Source organism: Lepidochelys olivacea (assembly GCF_965140295.1).
Source record: "Lepidochelys olivacea isolate rLepOli2 genome assembly, chromosome: 2".
NCBI lineage: Eukaryota > Metazoa > Chordata > Testudines > Cheloniidae > Lepidochelys > Lepidochelys olivacea.
Genome location: NC_140412.1, coordinates 68,363,686 through 68,381,440, shown reverse-complemented (window position 1 = coordinate 68,381,440; position 17,755 = coordinate 68,363,686).

The following is a 17,755-nucleotide window of genomic DNA, read 5'->3' as shown; positions in this document are numbered from 1 at the left end:
AGAGGAAGAAAGTAGGGAAAAAAGGAGACCCCCTATTATCATGGCATGGCTGGCAGAGCACCCCCTTATGGACCCTCCAGGTGCTCCAACATAACCATAGGTCTCCCTGAGAGGAAGAAAAGTCTGTTTCTGGTGTCCAGGCAAGTGGGCTCCAGCTCACCAGTGAATTCTTTCTTCAGTCTTGTCCCCCACGGGGCAGGAGGGGCTTAATTCAAAACAAATGTTTTAAACAAAAAACAAACCCACCCCACCACTGGGCTGTCTGCCAGGCTTCCTGTGGGGCATCCCTGCCTTTTCCTTCAGGCTTTGTTTCCAGTCAGTCTCTTACTTGGGCGATGCTCGCTCTTGAGATCTAACTGCTCCTCCCCAGTGGCTGCTCTAGCTATCAGGCCCAACTTTCTACAGTTTTACAGGCAAATAGCTCTCTTCAGGCTGAGAGGCAAAGCTCCACCCTCCTTCCTGCCCAGTCAACCCCTGAATTAAGCTCCTTCTATTTTCCCTCCAAGTGTGGCATTGGCTACAGCTATAGCGGGACAGGGTTAGCTGGGCCCAAAGGCTCTCCTTAACCCTTTCTCTGCTGGTATGGTGCCTCTCTGCCCCATCACACCTATATATTTGTGTTCTTATATGGGCCCCATCACCAAAAATCTAACCTTACCAAAAATCACTGTGGGTAAAATCCCACAAAGCAAATAAGGATTGGATGTGCAAAGGATCTAGTCTTAAAAAGTGAGCATGAAACTTGCACTATGGTTCAGTCTTTATGCACGGTCTTTTTCTTCCAGATGTTTGCTCCAAATCATAGCCAAGACCTCACATCCCAATTTTCTTTTTGTTTTGCTTGGGCTTCCAATTTCATAAGGGATAAGGGAGGAAGATAATATGCATTGAACTATGAAATCAAGCTAATAGCAAAGGGCAGCAGTGAATATGGTTTAAATATCCTAGTGTGATTATTTCCTTGCTCTCTCTCCTTTTATACCAGTGTAACTGTACTGACTTCAGTGGAGTTACTCCTAAATACACTGTCAGAGTAGAATGAGGCCTTCCATATATTGTTCTTCTATTACCCTCTCCCCCTTTCTTTTCTGCATCCTGTATTGAACGTACATTTACTAACAAAGAATTACATTTTAGAAAGTGGGAGTTAGCAGGGTTTGTTAACAACACTAGCAGGAGTATTGATTAAGGAGCAGACCAATGGAGGGTAAGAGGAGATCAGAGTAATCTTCTTTTTGAAAGCGAGGTTTATACCCATTTCTGCAGATGCACAAAATATTGTATTACAGGAATATATTAATATTAAATGCATACTATACAAATGGACACACATATTGGCAGAATCGAAGTACTGTGTACATTCTGTATGTGTATTTGTGTATAAATGTTATCTGAAATGATCCAAAGATGTGTTATTTTCATGTCAAATGCTTGTTCAGTAGCCCTTCAGAGCAGCAAGCAGATTTTTTGTAGGATTACAAATCTCATTATTTACAGTTTGTGCCTCTGACACCCCTATGGCATAGAAAATTTCCCCCTTGTGTAAGTAAACTGCATCCCAATGCCAATCCATGATCTTCACTCCCAACTGGCACATTCAGTGTCTGCACCAAAATTATGCAACACCCACACAACTAATTTGTTGCGAATCAAGCCCAGAGTTATAATTTGTGCCTGCTCTCTGAAAGTGGACTTTTGAGGATTGTCCATGAATACTTTATGCCAAACATGACTGCTCAAATATCTGAGCAATTAAAATGGGGGCCTCCAGTGTTTCAGGCCGCTCTGTTTACAAGTCCAGCTGCATTTTAGTTGGTATTAATGAAGCACTATCAGGCCTGCCTCCCACCTAATCCCAATTCCCTCTTTTTAATCCCAATAAAGCGAGATGTTTCAGTCTATCTAGATAGTGATCGATTATTACATCTATTGTTCTGATCAATTTGCTCTCAAAGTGCAATTGATTATTATCAGTTTTATTATGGCTCTCAAAATTTGATTTTTTTTTCTGTTTAGAGGCCAACATTTCAAGTGCATTGGCTAATCTGGGTAAATGCTAATAGTAAACTGCTTTAGAAGATGGGTTTATCCAATATTAATAAGGGGAAATAATTTCAAAATACACCGGTATATTCCAAGAGTCAGTCTGCAAGACAATGGGAAATATGTCCCAAATGCAATTTATAGAAGAGCCACAAATACAGCTATTGGGAATAAGTCTGGATTTTTTTTTAAAGTGAGGAAAATCCCATAAACTATCACCAGATTTATAATGCATCCTGCATAAATCATTGTACCGTTATTGATCTTTTCTGCCCTGACAACACATTAGCACGGATATTTAGTATAATTGATAAACTTTCTTCTAAAGGAGAGAACATGAGACAATTAAGCAAAAAGTAACTGAAAGAGGTGAGCCCTATATAATCTCCTAAAACACAGCTTTCTACTCTGCAGGGTGCCGGACTCATCTTAGGATACACACTGTCACAGGCAATCAGAGGGCAACAGTGCTGGCAGCTTCCTTTCTCCCAGGAGGGTGCTATACAGTGCTGCTCTGTAACAATCAGAACCCCCGAGGAAAACAAACATGTCACATGGTCTTAGAACACAAAGTGGCAGCAGCTGGGCTGTGAGGCAGGAAAGATTCTCTCCCAGGCTAGATGGAATAGGACAGAACCTGGAGGAGCTGAAAAGCACAGCTACAGGAAGTAAACCCCTCACCAAAAATAAAAACAGATGGGCCGTGGGGAATCAAAAGTCAACACCTTCTCCTAGGAGATACAGTTGGTACAAGGATATAGACAGAAGAAGGGATTGCCAACTCCAACTAGGATGACTAGGAACAATTGCTAACAAGGCAGCCACACAAGCAATTCCCAACAGACCTCTAGAAAAGAGTTGAATACACAAGGACCTCAACTAAGAAAGCCTTGCACCAGGCCTGCTCCTGGCCAAACCTAGGAACTGAAAGCAGACCTGCTCTGGCTGAATGCAGCTGCTAGGTATGGACGTAAAATGTAAAGTGATTACTCTAGCAATAATATATGAAATCTATCCACTGAAGCCTTGAATTTCATCATTGGGCTTTTACTCAAATACCAGATATCACATCTACTACATTCCCTTCCTTATCAAATTTGTCCTAAATTTATTGTGTTTGAACTTGTCCCATGATGCCATGATTTTCCCTAGGTTATAATGGGCACGGAGGGCTGTTAGTTTATGTTTCTCACATGAAGACAAATATTACAGTAACAGCCAGCGAGAGGTACAGTGAGAGGTGGAGTTTGCACTTTTGCCTGCTAGGGGCAAGAAAACAACTCTGGCATGTTGATTCACCATTTCTGCTGCAATGAATCTTCAAGAGTCAAAGTAAGAAAACGCCAACTTTATTTGGACAAAGATTGTTGTCGACGTAAATGTGGGTCTCCACGGAGGAACAGTTTACAGGTGTGCGGTCGCGTTGGATTTGTGAATGCTGAGCTACTATAAAATGCTTCCTTGACCCACTTGCAGCTTAAACACTCTTTAAAACACTACACTTGTTGGCGTGCTCTCCGTTTAATGTTGTTTCAGTGCCAATCCCTAAAGCGTGGCTCTATGAGCAATCCATTTTTATTTTGTTTCAGTAAGTGCTTGAGTAATATTTCAGGGCAGACAGGCTGAGTTTGTGAGGCGCTGTGGTCTAGCGGTTAGAGCGCTGGACTGAGAAAGGAAGTCAGGAGCTGCATTTCCAATATTTGCTGCGTGACCTCCACTGCATCACTTCCCCGCTCTGGGGATAATACTTAACTAGTCCTCAGAACACTCCTGTGAATGAGATGATGTTTGTATAGCACTCAGTAAAGTGCCGTCTCAGTGATAGAAGAGCACTTCAAAAGTTAAACTACTGTAGTTTATAATATTCTTCATAGTACCGGATAATATAATTTTACTTCAACTGCATAAATGAACTCCTTTTTTTAAAAGGTTGCATTTTAAATATTTATCTGCTCTGGAATAGAACATTTATGGAGACAATTTGTTGGGCTTGGCTTTCTAGGTTTTGCCCTTTACTAATTTGACTGTCCTTCAAAAAAACACTTTTGGGATTTGAGTATGTCTGATTTAGTTATCAGTTTAATAAATTCTTACATACCGTGGGCCTGATTCTAATTATATTTACAGTGGTTTTGCCCTGTTTGTAATTCCATTGACTTCAGCTGGGTTATTCCCGATTTATATCAGTGTGAGTCAAATTGGTCAGGTCATCAGTCCCAATGTTAAAAATAAAACACAAACCAGACAAAAATGCATAGGTTTAAAACATCAGAATATCAGATGTGAAAGTTAGGAAAATAAGGCAATGTTGCATTGAGTTTGCATAGAATTTCTCCTTTTAACATGCAAAATCCCCATCTCACTGTCAAAGGAGGTAGCTAGGTCTTACGTCCCATTGCACTTTACCCATTCATATTCAATGTCATGGAAAAGAAGTTAGGAGTCTGCTTCATCAAATCATTCAGTACTGACTCTGACCATTGTCAATAATGGACGCTTTGCAGGACCCTGTCGAAGAAAGATACCCGGACCATTTGTTAATTGTTATATGCGAGGGAGAAAATCCCTGCCTGCTGCAGAGAAGCTTCTGCTGATGTTCTTGAAGCACACACAGAGTGGCATCATAACCGCAAACATTAGTTACGTTTTAAAGTTACCGTTTCCTTTAACATCCAGACACTACTGCATATCTCTGGGGGCTTTCTATGGTAGGGAACTTCACAGGTGACACTATATCACTGTGCATTTCCTTCTATTTTAAAATTCTCTTATTCTTTTTAGCTGGTGCCGTATGTTGTGGAACAGGGAAAGAAAACAGTGTCCAGTAGTTTTGTGATATACCCTTCATAGCTTTCCATGACTTTTTGGCATTTCTTCTTTCCAGAAGAAATAATTCCTGCCTTTTCCATTCATTCACACCCACATCATTCCCACCACATAGTCTCCTCAAAATATCACCATATGTATGTTACATTGGCTACATCTCTGCTGCAAGGTGCCTAAAACTCAGCACAGTGCTCTTGGGCCAGACTTAGGCACACAGAACCATGGTGATAGGGTTGGTAAAAACCACCTGAATAGAATAGCATAGTTACCATAGAAATCAATGGAAAAATTCTCATAGACATCTGCAATGGTTGGATCAAGCCCTGTATGTTATGCACCTTAATTTTAGAGAACACTATAACACTTCCAGAGCTATATTCTATTTCTCTGAAACCTCCAAGGAAGCTGTTTAAGTTCAGTATCTCCACCCTGCGAACAATTCAGTGCTTACACTGGGAGTAAAATGAAAAACTGAAAGCCAAGCATTAACTGTCACTAATGTTTTTGCTGATTTTATTTCTTAAGTATCTACCTGCATCTTTCTTTCTAATTCATTTATATAGCCAGATATCATGCATGTAAGATATTGTGCATAGAGTCATTGATAATTTCCACATTTAGCGACTATACTTTAATTCCTTGCCTTTTAAACATAAACATATTGGCCTTCATGCACATAATCTGACAGCTTTTCTGATCTAAATACTAATTATCTTCTCATGTCTAGCAGTCTGGCTCCATTTCTTTATTTCACTTCACCCCAACAGCATGTATCCTCCGTGTCTTCAAATTAACTGTGTCTCACTCTATTTCACAGCCTAAAGTAGAAGTTAAGAGCAAATAGATCACCACCTTCCCTCCTCATATTCTTAGCCCTGGTCTACACTAGGACTTTAGGTCAAATTTAGCAGCGTTAAATCGATTTAAACCTGCACCCGTCCACACAATGAAGCCCTTTATTTTGACTTAAAGGGCTCTTAAAATCGATTTCCTTACTCCACCCCTGACAAGTGGATTAGCACTTAAATCGACGTTGCCGGCTCGAATTTGGGGTACTGTGGACACAATTCGATGGTATTGGCCTCCGGGAGCTATCCCAGAGTGCTCCATTCTGACCGCTCTGGACAGCACTCTCAACTCAGATGCACTGGCCAGGTTGACAGGAAAAGAACCGCGAACTTTTGAATCTCATTTCCTGTTTTGCCAGCGTGGCAAGCTGCAGGTGACCATGCAGAGCTCATCAGCACAGGTGACCATGATGGAGTCCCAGAATCGCAAAAGAGCTCCAGCATGGACCGAACAGGAGGTACGGGATCTGATCGCTGTTTGGGGAGAGGAATCCGTGCTATCAGAACTCCGTTCCAGTTTTCGAAATGCCAAAACCTTTGTGAAAATCTCCCAGGGCATGAAGGACAGAGGCCATAACAGGGACCCGAAGCAGTGCCGCGTGAAACTGAAGGAGCTGAGGCAAGCCTACCAGAAAACCAGAGAGGTGAACAGCCGCTCTGGGTCAGAGCCCCAAACATGCCGCTTCTATGATGAGCTGCATGCCATTTTAGGGGGTTCAGCCACCACTACCCCAGCCGTGTTGTTTGACTCCTTCAATGGAGATGGAGGCAATACGGAATTGGTTTTGGGGACGAAGAAGATGATGATGATGAGGAGGTTGTAGATAGCTCACAGCAAGCAAGCGGAGAAACCGGTTTTCCCGACAGCCAGGAAATGTTTCTCACCCTAGACCTGGAGCCAGTACCCCCCGAACCCACCCAAGGCTGCCTCCTGGACCCAGCAGGCGGAGAAGGGACCTCTGGTGAGTGTACCTTTTAAAATGCTATACATGGTTTAAAAGCAAGCATGTGAAAGGATTACTTTGCCCTGGCATTTGCGGTTCTCCTAGATGTAGTCCTAAAGCCTTTGCAAAAGGTTTCTGGGGAGGGCAGCCTTATTTCGTCCTTCATGGTAGGACACTTTACCACTCCAGGCCAGTAACACGTACTCGGGAATCACTGTAGAACAAAGCATTGCAGTGTATGTTTGCTGGCATTCAACCAAAATCCGTTCTTTATCTCTCTGTGTTATCCTCAGGAGAGTGAGATATAATTCATGGTCACCTGGTTGAAATAGGGTGCTTTTCTTCAGGGACACTCAGAGGAGCCCATTCCTGCTGGGCTGTTTGCCTGTGGCTAAACAGAAATGTTCCCCGCTGTTAGCCACAGGGAGGGGGGAAGGTTGAGGGGGTAGTCACGCGGTGGGAGGAGGCAAAATGCGACCTTGTAACAAAAGCACATGTGCTATGTATGTAATGTTAACAGCAAGGTTTACCCTGAAAGAGTGTAGCGACTGTTTTATAAAATGTGTCTTTTTAAATACCGCTGTCCCTTTTTTTTTCTCCACCAGCTGCATGTGTTTCAATGATCACAGGATCTTCTCCTTCCCAGAGGCTAGTGAAGCTTAGAAAGAAAAAAAAACGCACTCGCGATGAAATGTTCTCCGAGCTCATGCTGTCCTCCCACACTGACAGAGCACAGACGAATGCGTGGAGGCAAATAATGTCAGAGTGCAGGAAAGCACAAAATGACCGGGAGGAGAGGTGGAGGGCTGAAGAGAGTAAGTGGCGAGCTGAAGACAGGGCTGAAGCTCAAATGTGGCGGCAGCGTGATGAGAGGAGGCAGGATTCAATGCTGAGGCTGCTGCAGGACCAAACCAGTATGCTCCAGTGTATGGTTGAGCTGCAGCAAAGGCAGCTGGAGCACAGACTGCCACTGCTGCCCCTCTGTAACCAACCGCCCTCCTCCCCAAGTTCCATAGCCTCCACACCCAGACGCCCAAGAACGCGGTGGGGGGGCCTCCGGCCAACCAGCCACTCCACCACAGAGGATTGCCCAAAAAAAAGAAGGCTGTCATTCAATAAATTTTAAAGTGGTAAACTTTTAAAGTGCTGTGCTTAAAGTGCTGTGTGGCATTTTCCTTCCCTCCTCCACCACCGCTCCTGGGATACCTTGGTAGTCATCTCCCTATTTGTGTGATGAATGAATAACGAATGCATGACTGTGAAGCAGCAATGACTTTATTGCCTCTGCAAGCGGTGATTGAAGGGAGGAGGGGCGGGTGGTTAGCTTACAGGGAAGTAGAGTGAACCAAGGGGCGGGGGGTTTCATCAAGGAGAAACAAACAGAACTTTCACACCGTAGCCTGGCCAGTCATGAAACTGGTTTTCAAAGCTTCTCTGATGCGTACCGCGCCCTCCTGTGCTCTTCTAACCGCCCTGGTGTCTGGCTGCGCGTAACCAGCAGCTAGGCGATTTGCCTCAACCTCCCACCCCGCCATAAACGTCTCCCCCTTACTCTCACAGATATTGTGGAGCACACAGCAAGCAGTAATAACAGTGGGAATATTGGTTTCGCTGAGGTCTAAGCGAGTCAGTAAACTGCACCAGCGCGCCTTTAAACGTCCAAATGCACATTCTACCACCATTCTGCACTTGCTCAGCCTGTAGTTGAACAGCTCCTGACCACTGTCCAGGCTGCCTGTGTACGGCTTCATGAGCCATGGCATTAAGGGGTAGGCTGGGTCCCCAAGGATACATATAGGCATTTCAACATCCCCAACAGTTATTTTCTGGTCTGGGAATAAAGTCCCTTCCTGCAGCTTTTGAAACAGACCAGAGTTCCTGAAGATGCGAGCATCATGCACCTTTCCCGGCCATCCCACGTTGATGTTGGTGAAACGTCCCTTGTGATCCACCAGAGCTTGCAGCACTATCGAAAAGTACCCCTTGCGGTTTATGTACTCGCCGGCTTGGTGCTCCGGTGCCAAGATAGGGATATGGGTTCCGTCTATAGCCCCACCACAGTTAGGGAATCCCATTGCAGCAAAGCCATCCACTATGACCTGCACATTTCCCAGGGTCACTACCCTTGATATCAGCAGATCTTTGATTGCGTGAGCTACTTGCATCACAGCAGCCCCCACAGTAGATTTGCCCACTCCAAATTGATTCCCAACTGACCGGTAGCTGTCTGGCGTTGCAAGCTTCCACAGGGCTATCGCCACTCGCTTCTCAACTGTGAGGGCTGCTCTCATCTTGGTATTCATGCGCTTCAGGGCAGGGGAAAGCAAGTCACAAAGTTCCATGAAAGTGCCCTTACGCATGCGAAAGTTTCGCAGCCACTGGGAATCGTCCCAGACCTGCAACACTATGCGGTCCCACCAGTCTGTGCTTGTTTCCCGAGCCCAGAATCGGCGTTCCACAGCATGAACCTGCCCCATTAGCACCATGATGCATGCATTGTCAGGGCCCATGCTTTCAGAGAAATCTGTGTCCATGTCCTGATCACTCACGGGACCGCGCTGACGTCGCCTCCTCGCCCGGTATCGTGTTGCCATGTTCTGGTGCTGCATATACTGCTGGATAATGCGTGTGGTGGTTAATGTGCTCCTAATTGCCAAAATGAGCTCAGCGGCCTCCATGCTTGCCTTGGTATGGCGTCCGCACAGAAAAAAGGCGCGAAATGATTGTCTGCCCTTGCTTTCACGGGGGGAGGGAGGGAACGGGGGCCTGACGATATGTACCCAGAACCACCCGCGACAATGTTTTAGCCCCATCAGGCATTGGGATCTGAACCCAGAATTCCAATGGGCAGCGGAGACTGCGGGAACTGTGGGATAGCTACCCACAGTGCAACGCTCCGGAAGTCAACGCCTGCCTCGGTACTGTGGAAGCGCTCCGCCGAGTTAATGCACTTAGAGCATTTTCTGTGGGGACACACACACTCGAATATATAAAACCGATTTCTAAAAAACCGACTTCTATAAATTCGACCTAATTTTGTAGTGTAGACATACCCTTAGTATAAGTATTTAACTTTGTTTTTGTTTCATCTGTAGTCAACAGTAGCAATGTGTTTCCACCTAATTCTGAAGGCTGCTGTTTGAATTTTGTGATCAAACATTTTTAGGCACTTAAGGATAAATAAAATAAATTGACTTAGAGAAGGGATAGAAAATGCAAACACTGGAATGCAATTCAGAATAGAAGAAAGACTGGAAGCAGTGCCTTTAATAATAGGAAGATTAAATGTTGTTACTCATGAGCTAAATGTAAACAACATATACTTCTATTAAAGTGGATTGTGAATAAAAGTTAATGGAGCTTTGCATCAGAAGTGGTTTTAAAAAGGTGAAAAATCACTAGAACAGGTAATATGCTACATATCCTTCTCTGTCATTGATGGTTATATATAGTAGCAAAACTCTGCCACTAAATCGTTTGGAGTTATTTACTTACTAAAATGAGATAGAGCTATTGATGTAAGGAAACAAAATACCCTAACTGTTGTTCAGTCACACATGGAAGCAAAATACAAAGAAGCTCGCAAGTTTATAAACATGCTAACAAAGCATTAATTTACATTTAAATAGGTTCACTCTTGCTGAAATTCTAAACTACATGTTCTGCAACTACCAGTAGGTTTATCATGTATTTAATGCTATTTGCTGCGGACGTGACAGAATTAAATTAGGCCCAGTAAACATACCATTTCAATAGAGAGCCATTATGAACTAAGCTATCCATACAGCTGAAGAAACCTCTTATTCAGGCTTTAATTATAATCCAGCTTGACTACAGCAACAGCCTCCTCTCTTTCCTTCCAGACCCAGTCTCCCCTCTTCATTTCATACAAAGTGCAGTCCTGTGAAGAGTGTGGAAGATAGATGTATTTTTTTTTATGATTATATGCACCTTTTTGATGGTGTCTACTAGATTGGTGACAAGCAGTAACTTAGTCCTGGGTGTGGGTGTAGGTGTGGGTGCGGGGGAGGTTTTAACACATTGTGACATTCCCCAGGGTACAGTCTGGAGAGATAGACAGCTGTGTCCCTTCAATCTTCAACCTGGGGTGCCTTTTGCACTGCTTTGCTGTAAGAGCAACAATTCCTGGTCCTGCTCACACACAGCCTCTAACATGTGAAATCACTCCCTGCTGAATTACATGAAGGCTCTGGCCAGTCACTCATGAATTACATACAGGGCGACTCCAGCAAACTTCCCAGTCCCAGACCTTCCCCCAGAAATGTGCGGCTTGCACTGCCCAGGATCCTCCTGGACAATACAAGCTCATAGAAAGTCCATCATCTCATTCATGGAAAATGATATGCACAAATCCTATCATCACTTGGACATTCCTACACACTTAAATGCAAACATACTGGTTTAGATAAAACAATCAAACAAGTTTATTAACTACAGAATTGGTTACAAAGAAAATAAAAGGTAATATACCATCTAATACAATAAAAGCTTTTTTATCTGCCATATTGGGGGAATGGAGGGTGCCAGTAAGTGAAAAATTCTGGTGTGGGAGGGGGTTGGGGTGCCTCAGGGGGTGCAGAGCACGGGCTCTGGGAGGGAGTTAGGGTGCAGGAGGGGGCTCGGGGCAGGGGGTTGGGGCGTGAGAGGGGGCTCGGGGTGCCAGATACCGGGGGGGGCCCTCAACTCAGGTGGCACCCCACAGGCAGTGACCTGTCCCTGTTGTTCCTAGGCAGAGGTGCAGTTGGGTGGCTCTGTATGCTGCCCCCACCCTGAGTGCTGGCTCTGCAGCTCCCATTGGCCAGGGAATACGGTGAATTGGAGCTGCAGGGGTGGTGCCGGTGGATGGAGGTCGTATGCAGAGCTGCCTAGCCAAGCACCTCCACTTAGGAACACAAGGGACAGGTTGCTGCTTGTGGGGAGCCAACCAAGGTGAGCACCGCCCAGATTTGGCACCCCCTCCTGTACCCCAACTCCCCGCCCCAAGTCCTCTCCCACAACCAAACTCCCTCTCCCGTGCCCCTCACCCCCTCCTGTACTCCGAACCCTTCATGGCCGTTCCTCCACCTAGAAGCAGCAGGAACATGTCGTCGTGTCTGGGGAGCCACACAGAGCCAGATAGGGAGCCTGCTGGCCCTGTACCAGCTGGACTATAAACTGGATTTTCTATGAAGATTAGAAATTCCAGTTTACAGAGCTTTCTGGTTGATACAGGGCCAGATAACACAGCTTTTACTGTACCTAGCTTAACAAGCTAAGTGAACTGAAGAGCAAAAAGCTTTTTCTCACCATAAGCTTACAGCAGTCTGGCTGGATCTTTCAGCCAGGACCTCCCCCTCCCTTCGCCCAGTTCAAAGATGCTTCCTTTGTCTTTCAAACATTATTGATGTTCTGAGTAGAGATGAAGGGAGAGAGGTGATTTGGGGGCCTCTGTTTTTCATTCTTATACCTTCCTCTTTGAGGATTATTTCCAACTGGGTTTCAGGTGACAGCCAGTCTGTTTTACACAGATACCCCCAGCTGTGTTTTTGCCAATGTGTAAAGTTCTTGCTCTCACCCTTCTTCCTGCCAAAGAATGGCTGCTTACCTAGGTGATAGTTCATAATAGTCCATTTGATTATACTGATACCTTGCTGGGACATCAGTTTGTCTTCTGTCTCTGAAGAACTGGTTTGGACCTACCTTTCTAAACTTGGATGTTACAGCCAGGTTATATAGTAGAATCTTATAACTTTATATACACTGTTGCCACACATTTTACCAGGACAATAATGCTCAGAAGATTATGAGTTTTCAAATGATACCTCGCCAGGCATACTTTGTGCAAAATGTATCATGGTCTTGTAAAAGGATGAACATAAGAGTACAGACAGTCTCACACATCTGCGGAAAGGTAGAGATTGGTTGTAGAAGGCCCAATCACTGATACTTAACCAAACAATACAGGTGTCAAGAGCTGTTGCTATTTTGTCCAAGTCCAAGGGGAGACAACCAGTCAAAGATTATTGATTTGCTAATTACTCTGATCTGCTATAACAAATGATTGAAGAAAGGAAAAAACTCCAAGGGAAGGACAGGAAGAGACAAAGATGGTAGAATTTGATGAGGCTCTGTCTAGCAAGAGAGGGGAGACCAGAGCCAGAAGGCAAGACTGGGAAGGAGAAGAGAGGGTGCAGAAGACTCCTGGACTCCCTGGAAGACACTAAGACCCATAGGGTTCTCAGGAGGGGCTAGGAAACTGAATCAGTCTTGTGTGCAGGTATGTGTTGTTCTCTTTCCATTGATCTGTATGTTTGTAAGAATTTATGCAGCACTGGGATGCCCCCTTATGGCTGCATCTAGGGATTAGCTCTGCCCAGGCTGATACCCCCTTCCATCACTCACTCATTGCACAAAGCATCTTGCTGTTGAGGAGTCAGTGTTTCCTCTTCATGGTTTGGCCATCCACCCAGGTCACTATACAGTTTTCCCCTTCCAAGGTAACCGGGCCAACTGTCCAGGTGCCATTCCAGGCAGTCTTCTTGATTAACACTGTGCCATTTTCCCCAGTGGTTAATAGAGGGACCCAGGTCCACCTGCTACTCAGTACAGAGCTGCTAATTGTAGGGTTCCTGGGCTGAAACATAATCTCAACCCTTGCTGCCATTTCCCTGGACTTCTTCCTACTCCATCTTCTGCAGGCTCACTTCTCCACTACCGCTCTGGTCAACTCCCTTCCCTCAGTGTCAGGGTCCCCAAGCTTCTGCTCCCACCCTGTGTTTCCTCCTTTTTGCCTCACTAGCCTAGAGAGTGAATGTAGGCTTCCATACTACAGGCCATTCTGCTCTTACTTCCTGGCTTTAAACAAGCCCCCATCTACTGCTGCCTAGATGGGCTCTGTCTTCAATTAGGGCTTGTCAGTCAAACCTAAGTCTCCTCCCAGCTGCAGCCTACCTTAGCCCCACTTCTACAGGACTCTGAGTTCTCTGTTGTGCCTCTAAGAGGAGCAGCACAAAATGTCACCCTTGGAAAGTGCGTAGCATTGCCATTAAATAAATAATAATACAATAATAATGACAAGGTGAGTAAAGTAATATCTTTTATTGGACCTGCTTCTGTTGGTGAAAGTTTTAGAGCTTGTCTCTTTCATCACCAGAAGTTGATCCAATAAAAGATACCTCACGCACCTTGTTTCTCTCATGTCTTTGGTCCAGCATGACTACAACAACACTGCAAACATTAATGACAATATAGAAGTTGCCATTCTAGATTAGACCAGTGATCCAGCTAGTTCTATATATTGTTTCTGACAGACAGTACCAGAGGTTTCAGATGAAAGTGCAAGCAAACTGGTAATTGACAGTTTATAATATAACCGGCCTTTAGGGAAAATTTCACCCAAACCCCATCAGCTACTGGTTTATAACTGAAGCCTAAGTGTGTATATACCTTATATATATTTATATCCTGCCTAGTGTTACTGTAAGTACTCATCTATGTAAATGTCTAGGATTTTAAGTTCTTGGCCTCAGTCATAATTTAGAGCAACGAGTTCCAAAGGTTAATTATATTTTGTGTAAATAGTATCTTATCTGGTTTAAATTTATTGCTTTTCAATTTCATTGGATCTTCCTCTTCTCATATCATAAGAGATTCTTCTGATTTTCCTTCTCTATACTATTCATTCTTTCATAGGCCTCTGTCATTATTGTTTCCTCTGTAGAGAATTGTTTTCACCTATAGTTTCTGCTATAACTTTTTGAGTTAGAACTATACACACGATACATGGTGACGGTTACCATGATTTGATCACAGTATTTTCATATCCCATTATTTTATTCCATGTTGGCCCTGAATTTTGTTTGTTTTCCTGAGTGCTGCTGTTCATTGAGCAAATGTTTTCACTCAGCAGTTCACAACAATACATAGGTCCTTTTTCATTTTCAGTGAACATTTCTTCATAGAATCATAGAAGATCAGAGTTGGAAGGGACCCCTGGAGGTCATCTAGTCCAACCCCCTGCTCAAAGCAGGATCAATCCCCAACTAAATCATCCCAGCCAGGGCTTTGTCAAGCCTGACCTTAAAAACTTCTAAGGAAGGGGATTCCACCACCTCCCTAGGTAATGCATTCCAGTGTTTCACCACCCTCCTAGTGAAAAAGTTTTTCCTAATATCCAACCTAAATCTCCCCCACTGCAACTTGAGACCATTACTCCTTGTCCTGTCATCTGCTATCACTGAGAATAGTCTAGATCCATCCTCTTTGGATCCACCTTTCAGGTAGTTGAAAGCAGCTATCAAATCCCCCCTCATTCTTCTCTTCCGCAGACTAAACAGACCCAGTTCCCTCAGCCTCTCCTCATAAGTCATGTGTTCCAGACCCCTAATCATTTTTCTTGCCCTTTGCTGGACTCTCTCCAATTTCTCCACATCCTTCTTGTAGTGTGGGGCCCAAAACTGGACACAGTACTCCAGATGAGGCCTCATCAATGTCGAATAGTGGGGAACGATCACGTCCCTCGATCTGCTGGCATGCCCCTACTTATACACCCCAAAATGCTATTGGCAACAAGGCCTTCTTGGCAACAAGGGCACACTGTTGACTCATATCCAGCTTCTCGTCCACTGTCACCCCTAGGTCCTTCTCTGCAGAACTGCTGCCTAGCCATTCGGTCCCTAGTCTGTAGCGGTGCATGGGATTCTTCCGTCCTAAGTGCAGGACTCTGCACTTATCCTTGTTGAACCTCATCAGATTTCTTTTGGCCCAATCCTCCAATTTTTCTAGGTCCCTCTGTATCCTATCCCTACCCTCCAGCGTATCTACCACTCCTCCCAGTTTAGTGTCATCCGCAAACTTGCTGAGGGTGCAATCCACACCATCCTCCAGATCATTAAAGAAGATATTGAACAAAACCAGCCCTAGGACCAACCCTTGGGGCACTCCGCTAGATACCGGCTGCCAACTAGACATGGAGCCATTGATCACTATCCGTTGAGCCCGACAATCTAGCCAACTTTCTACTCACCTTGTAGTGCATCCATCCAGCTCATACTTCTTTAACTTCCTGGCAAGAATACTGTGGGAGACCGTGTCAAAAGCTTTGCTAAAGTCAAGGATTAACACGTCCACTGCTTTCCCTTCATCCACAGAACCAGTTATCTCGTCATAGAAGGCAATTAGATTAGTCAGGCATGACTTTCCCTTGGTGAATCCATGCTGACTGTTCCTGATCACTTTCCTCTAAGTGCTTCAGAATTGATTCCTTGAGGACATGCTCCATGATTTTTCCAGGGATTCATCTCTGCTTGGTCTAGGAGAGCCAAAATCTGTTGATCATAATGTCAGGGTTTATTTTCCTAGACTTTTTTTCTGAAGTACTGGGTTGGGAATGATTTTTCGTGTGTTCAGCATCAACTTTTTAAATATATATTCTTAATAGAATTATATTTTCCTACAGCAGCATTGGATAGATAATGTAACTCCCATTTATTTTTGTTCCCCATTATTACATGTTCATACTGAGGAATGAATGACGATTATTCTCCCCAACTACTTACATGATAAGAAGAGGAGTACTTGTGGCACCTTAGAGACTAACCAATTTGTTTGAGCATAAGCTTTCGTGAGCTACAGCTCAAATGAGCTGTAGCTCACGAAAGCTTATGCTCAAATAAATTGGTTAGTCTCTAAGGTGCCACAAGTACTCCTCTTCTTTTTGCAAATACAGACTAACACGGCTGTTACTCTGATACCTACATGATGTTAGCCTGTACCAGTGTGAGCTGTAAAAGCATATCCAGAAAATTGTTAAGTATAGAACCTTCTAAATACACAGTAGGTTAATATTCTACAAACTACCTTTTACTTAAAAATATTTAAGCTGTATCTCCTCCAGTCATACACACATATGCCCAACAGACTGTTAAAATACCACACGCTGCCTGATTTTAGTATTATTGCTTTCTTTATTGCACAAATCTTTACCGTGGTCTCACTTCTTAATTTCCTCTGTACAGGCAAACACACTGTGCACATGTATTTCCCATGTGAGGAAATATAAGTCTACATTATGCATGATTTTGTGTAGCAAGAGCATTCACATACAAAATAAATAAGGCTCCTACTTGGTCCCTTTGCACTCTTGCAAGTGCTGGATTTCAGCCTGTCTTTCAAAACTTCCGCTGTGCAAGTCATTTGATTGTAAAGCTGAGCACCATCAATTTTTTAGCATGATAGACATTTGACAGTTTGAATCTCTTTGTGTTGCTTTCATTGTTTTTGCACTATGGATGCATATGGGGTAGAAGGTGGTGAATCTAGATGCACTTCTGAGAGAAGAAAAGAAGACTCACTAAGCAAATTTTGCAAGTGTAACCAGGCTCTGCTGTAACAGAAATCAAAAAGGGAGGACATTTGGTAGCACATCCCCCTGTCCCAAAAGAATAAACTTTTGTGACTAGGGATCTCAGCTGAATTCCTTGCAGGTCCAATATCAGCAAGAACTTGAGAGAAATAATTTACCTTACATGCACTTTTGATGAGAAAGATGGTCATATATGGGATTTTAATTGCTATATATAAATAGAAGAATAAAGTTTGAGCGATCAAGAAGTGACTTCACATTCAAGAATTTTGTTTCTGTTGGGGATAGTTAACCGTTTCTATGGCTTCCCTGTCTTTGAAGGGGCTATATTTTCAAAAACACTAGTACCATTGTTGTCTTGCTGAAAACAAAAGAGCTGTTACAGTAGAACCTCATAGATACAAATCCAGAGTTACAGACTGACCGGTCAATCAGAAACCATTGAGCAATGAGGGGCTGTTCACCCCTGCCCTGCAACTCTGAGTGCCTCACAGTGCTTCTCTGTGATAGCTCCCACTGAGTTGCTCACAAATAGCCTGACAGCATGCAGGTAACACCCTGAGTATCTGGGTATAGCTGTAGCCTGCAAACATACTCCAGTCACACTCCGGCTTCCACCAGCTTTGGTTACCACAATACACTCCCACTCCCAGGTTTCCCCCCAAAACGTGTTCTGCACTGTCCAGCCCTCTTCTGGACAGCCCAGATATATTAAGCCCATTGCCCCTCTA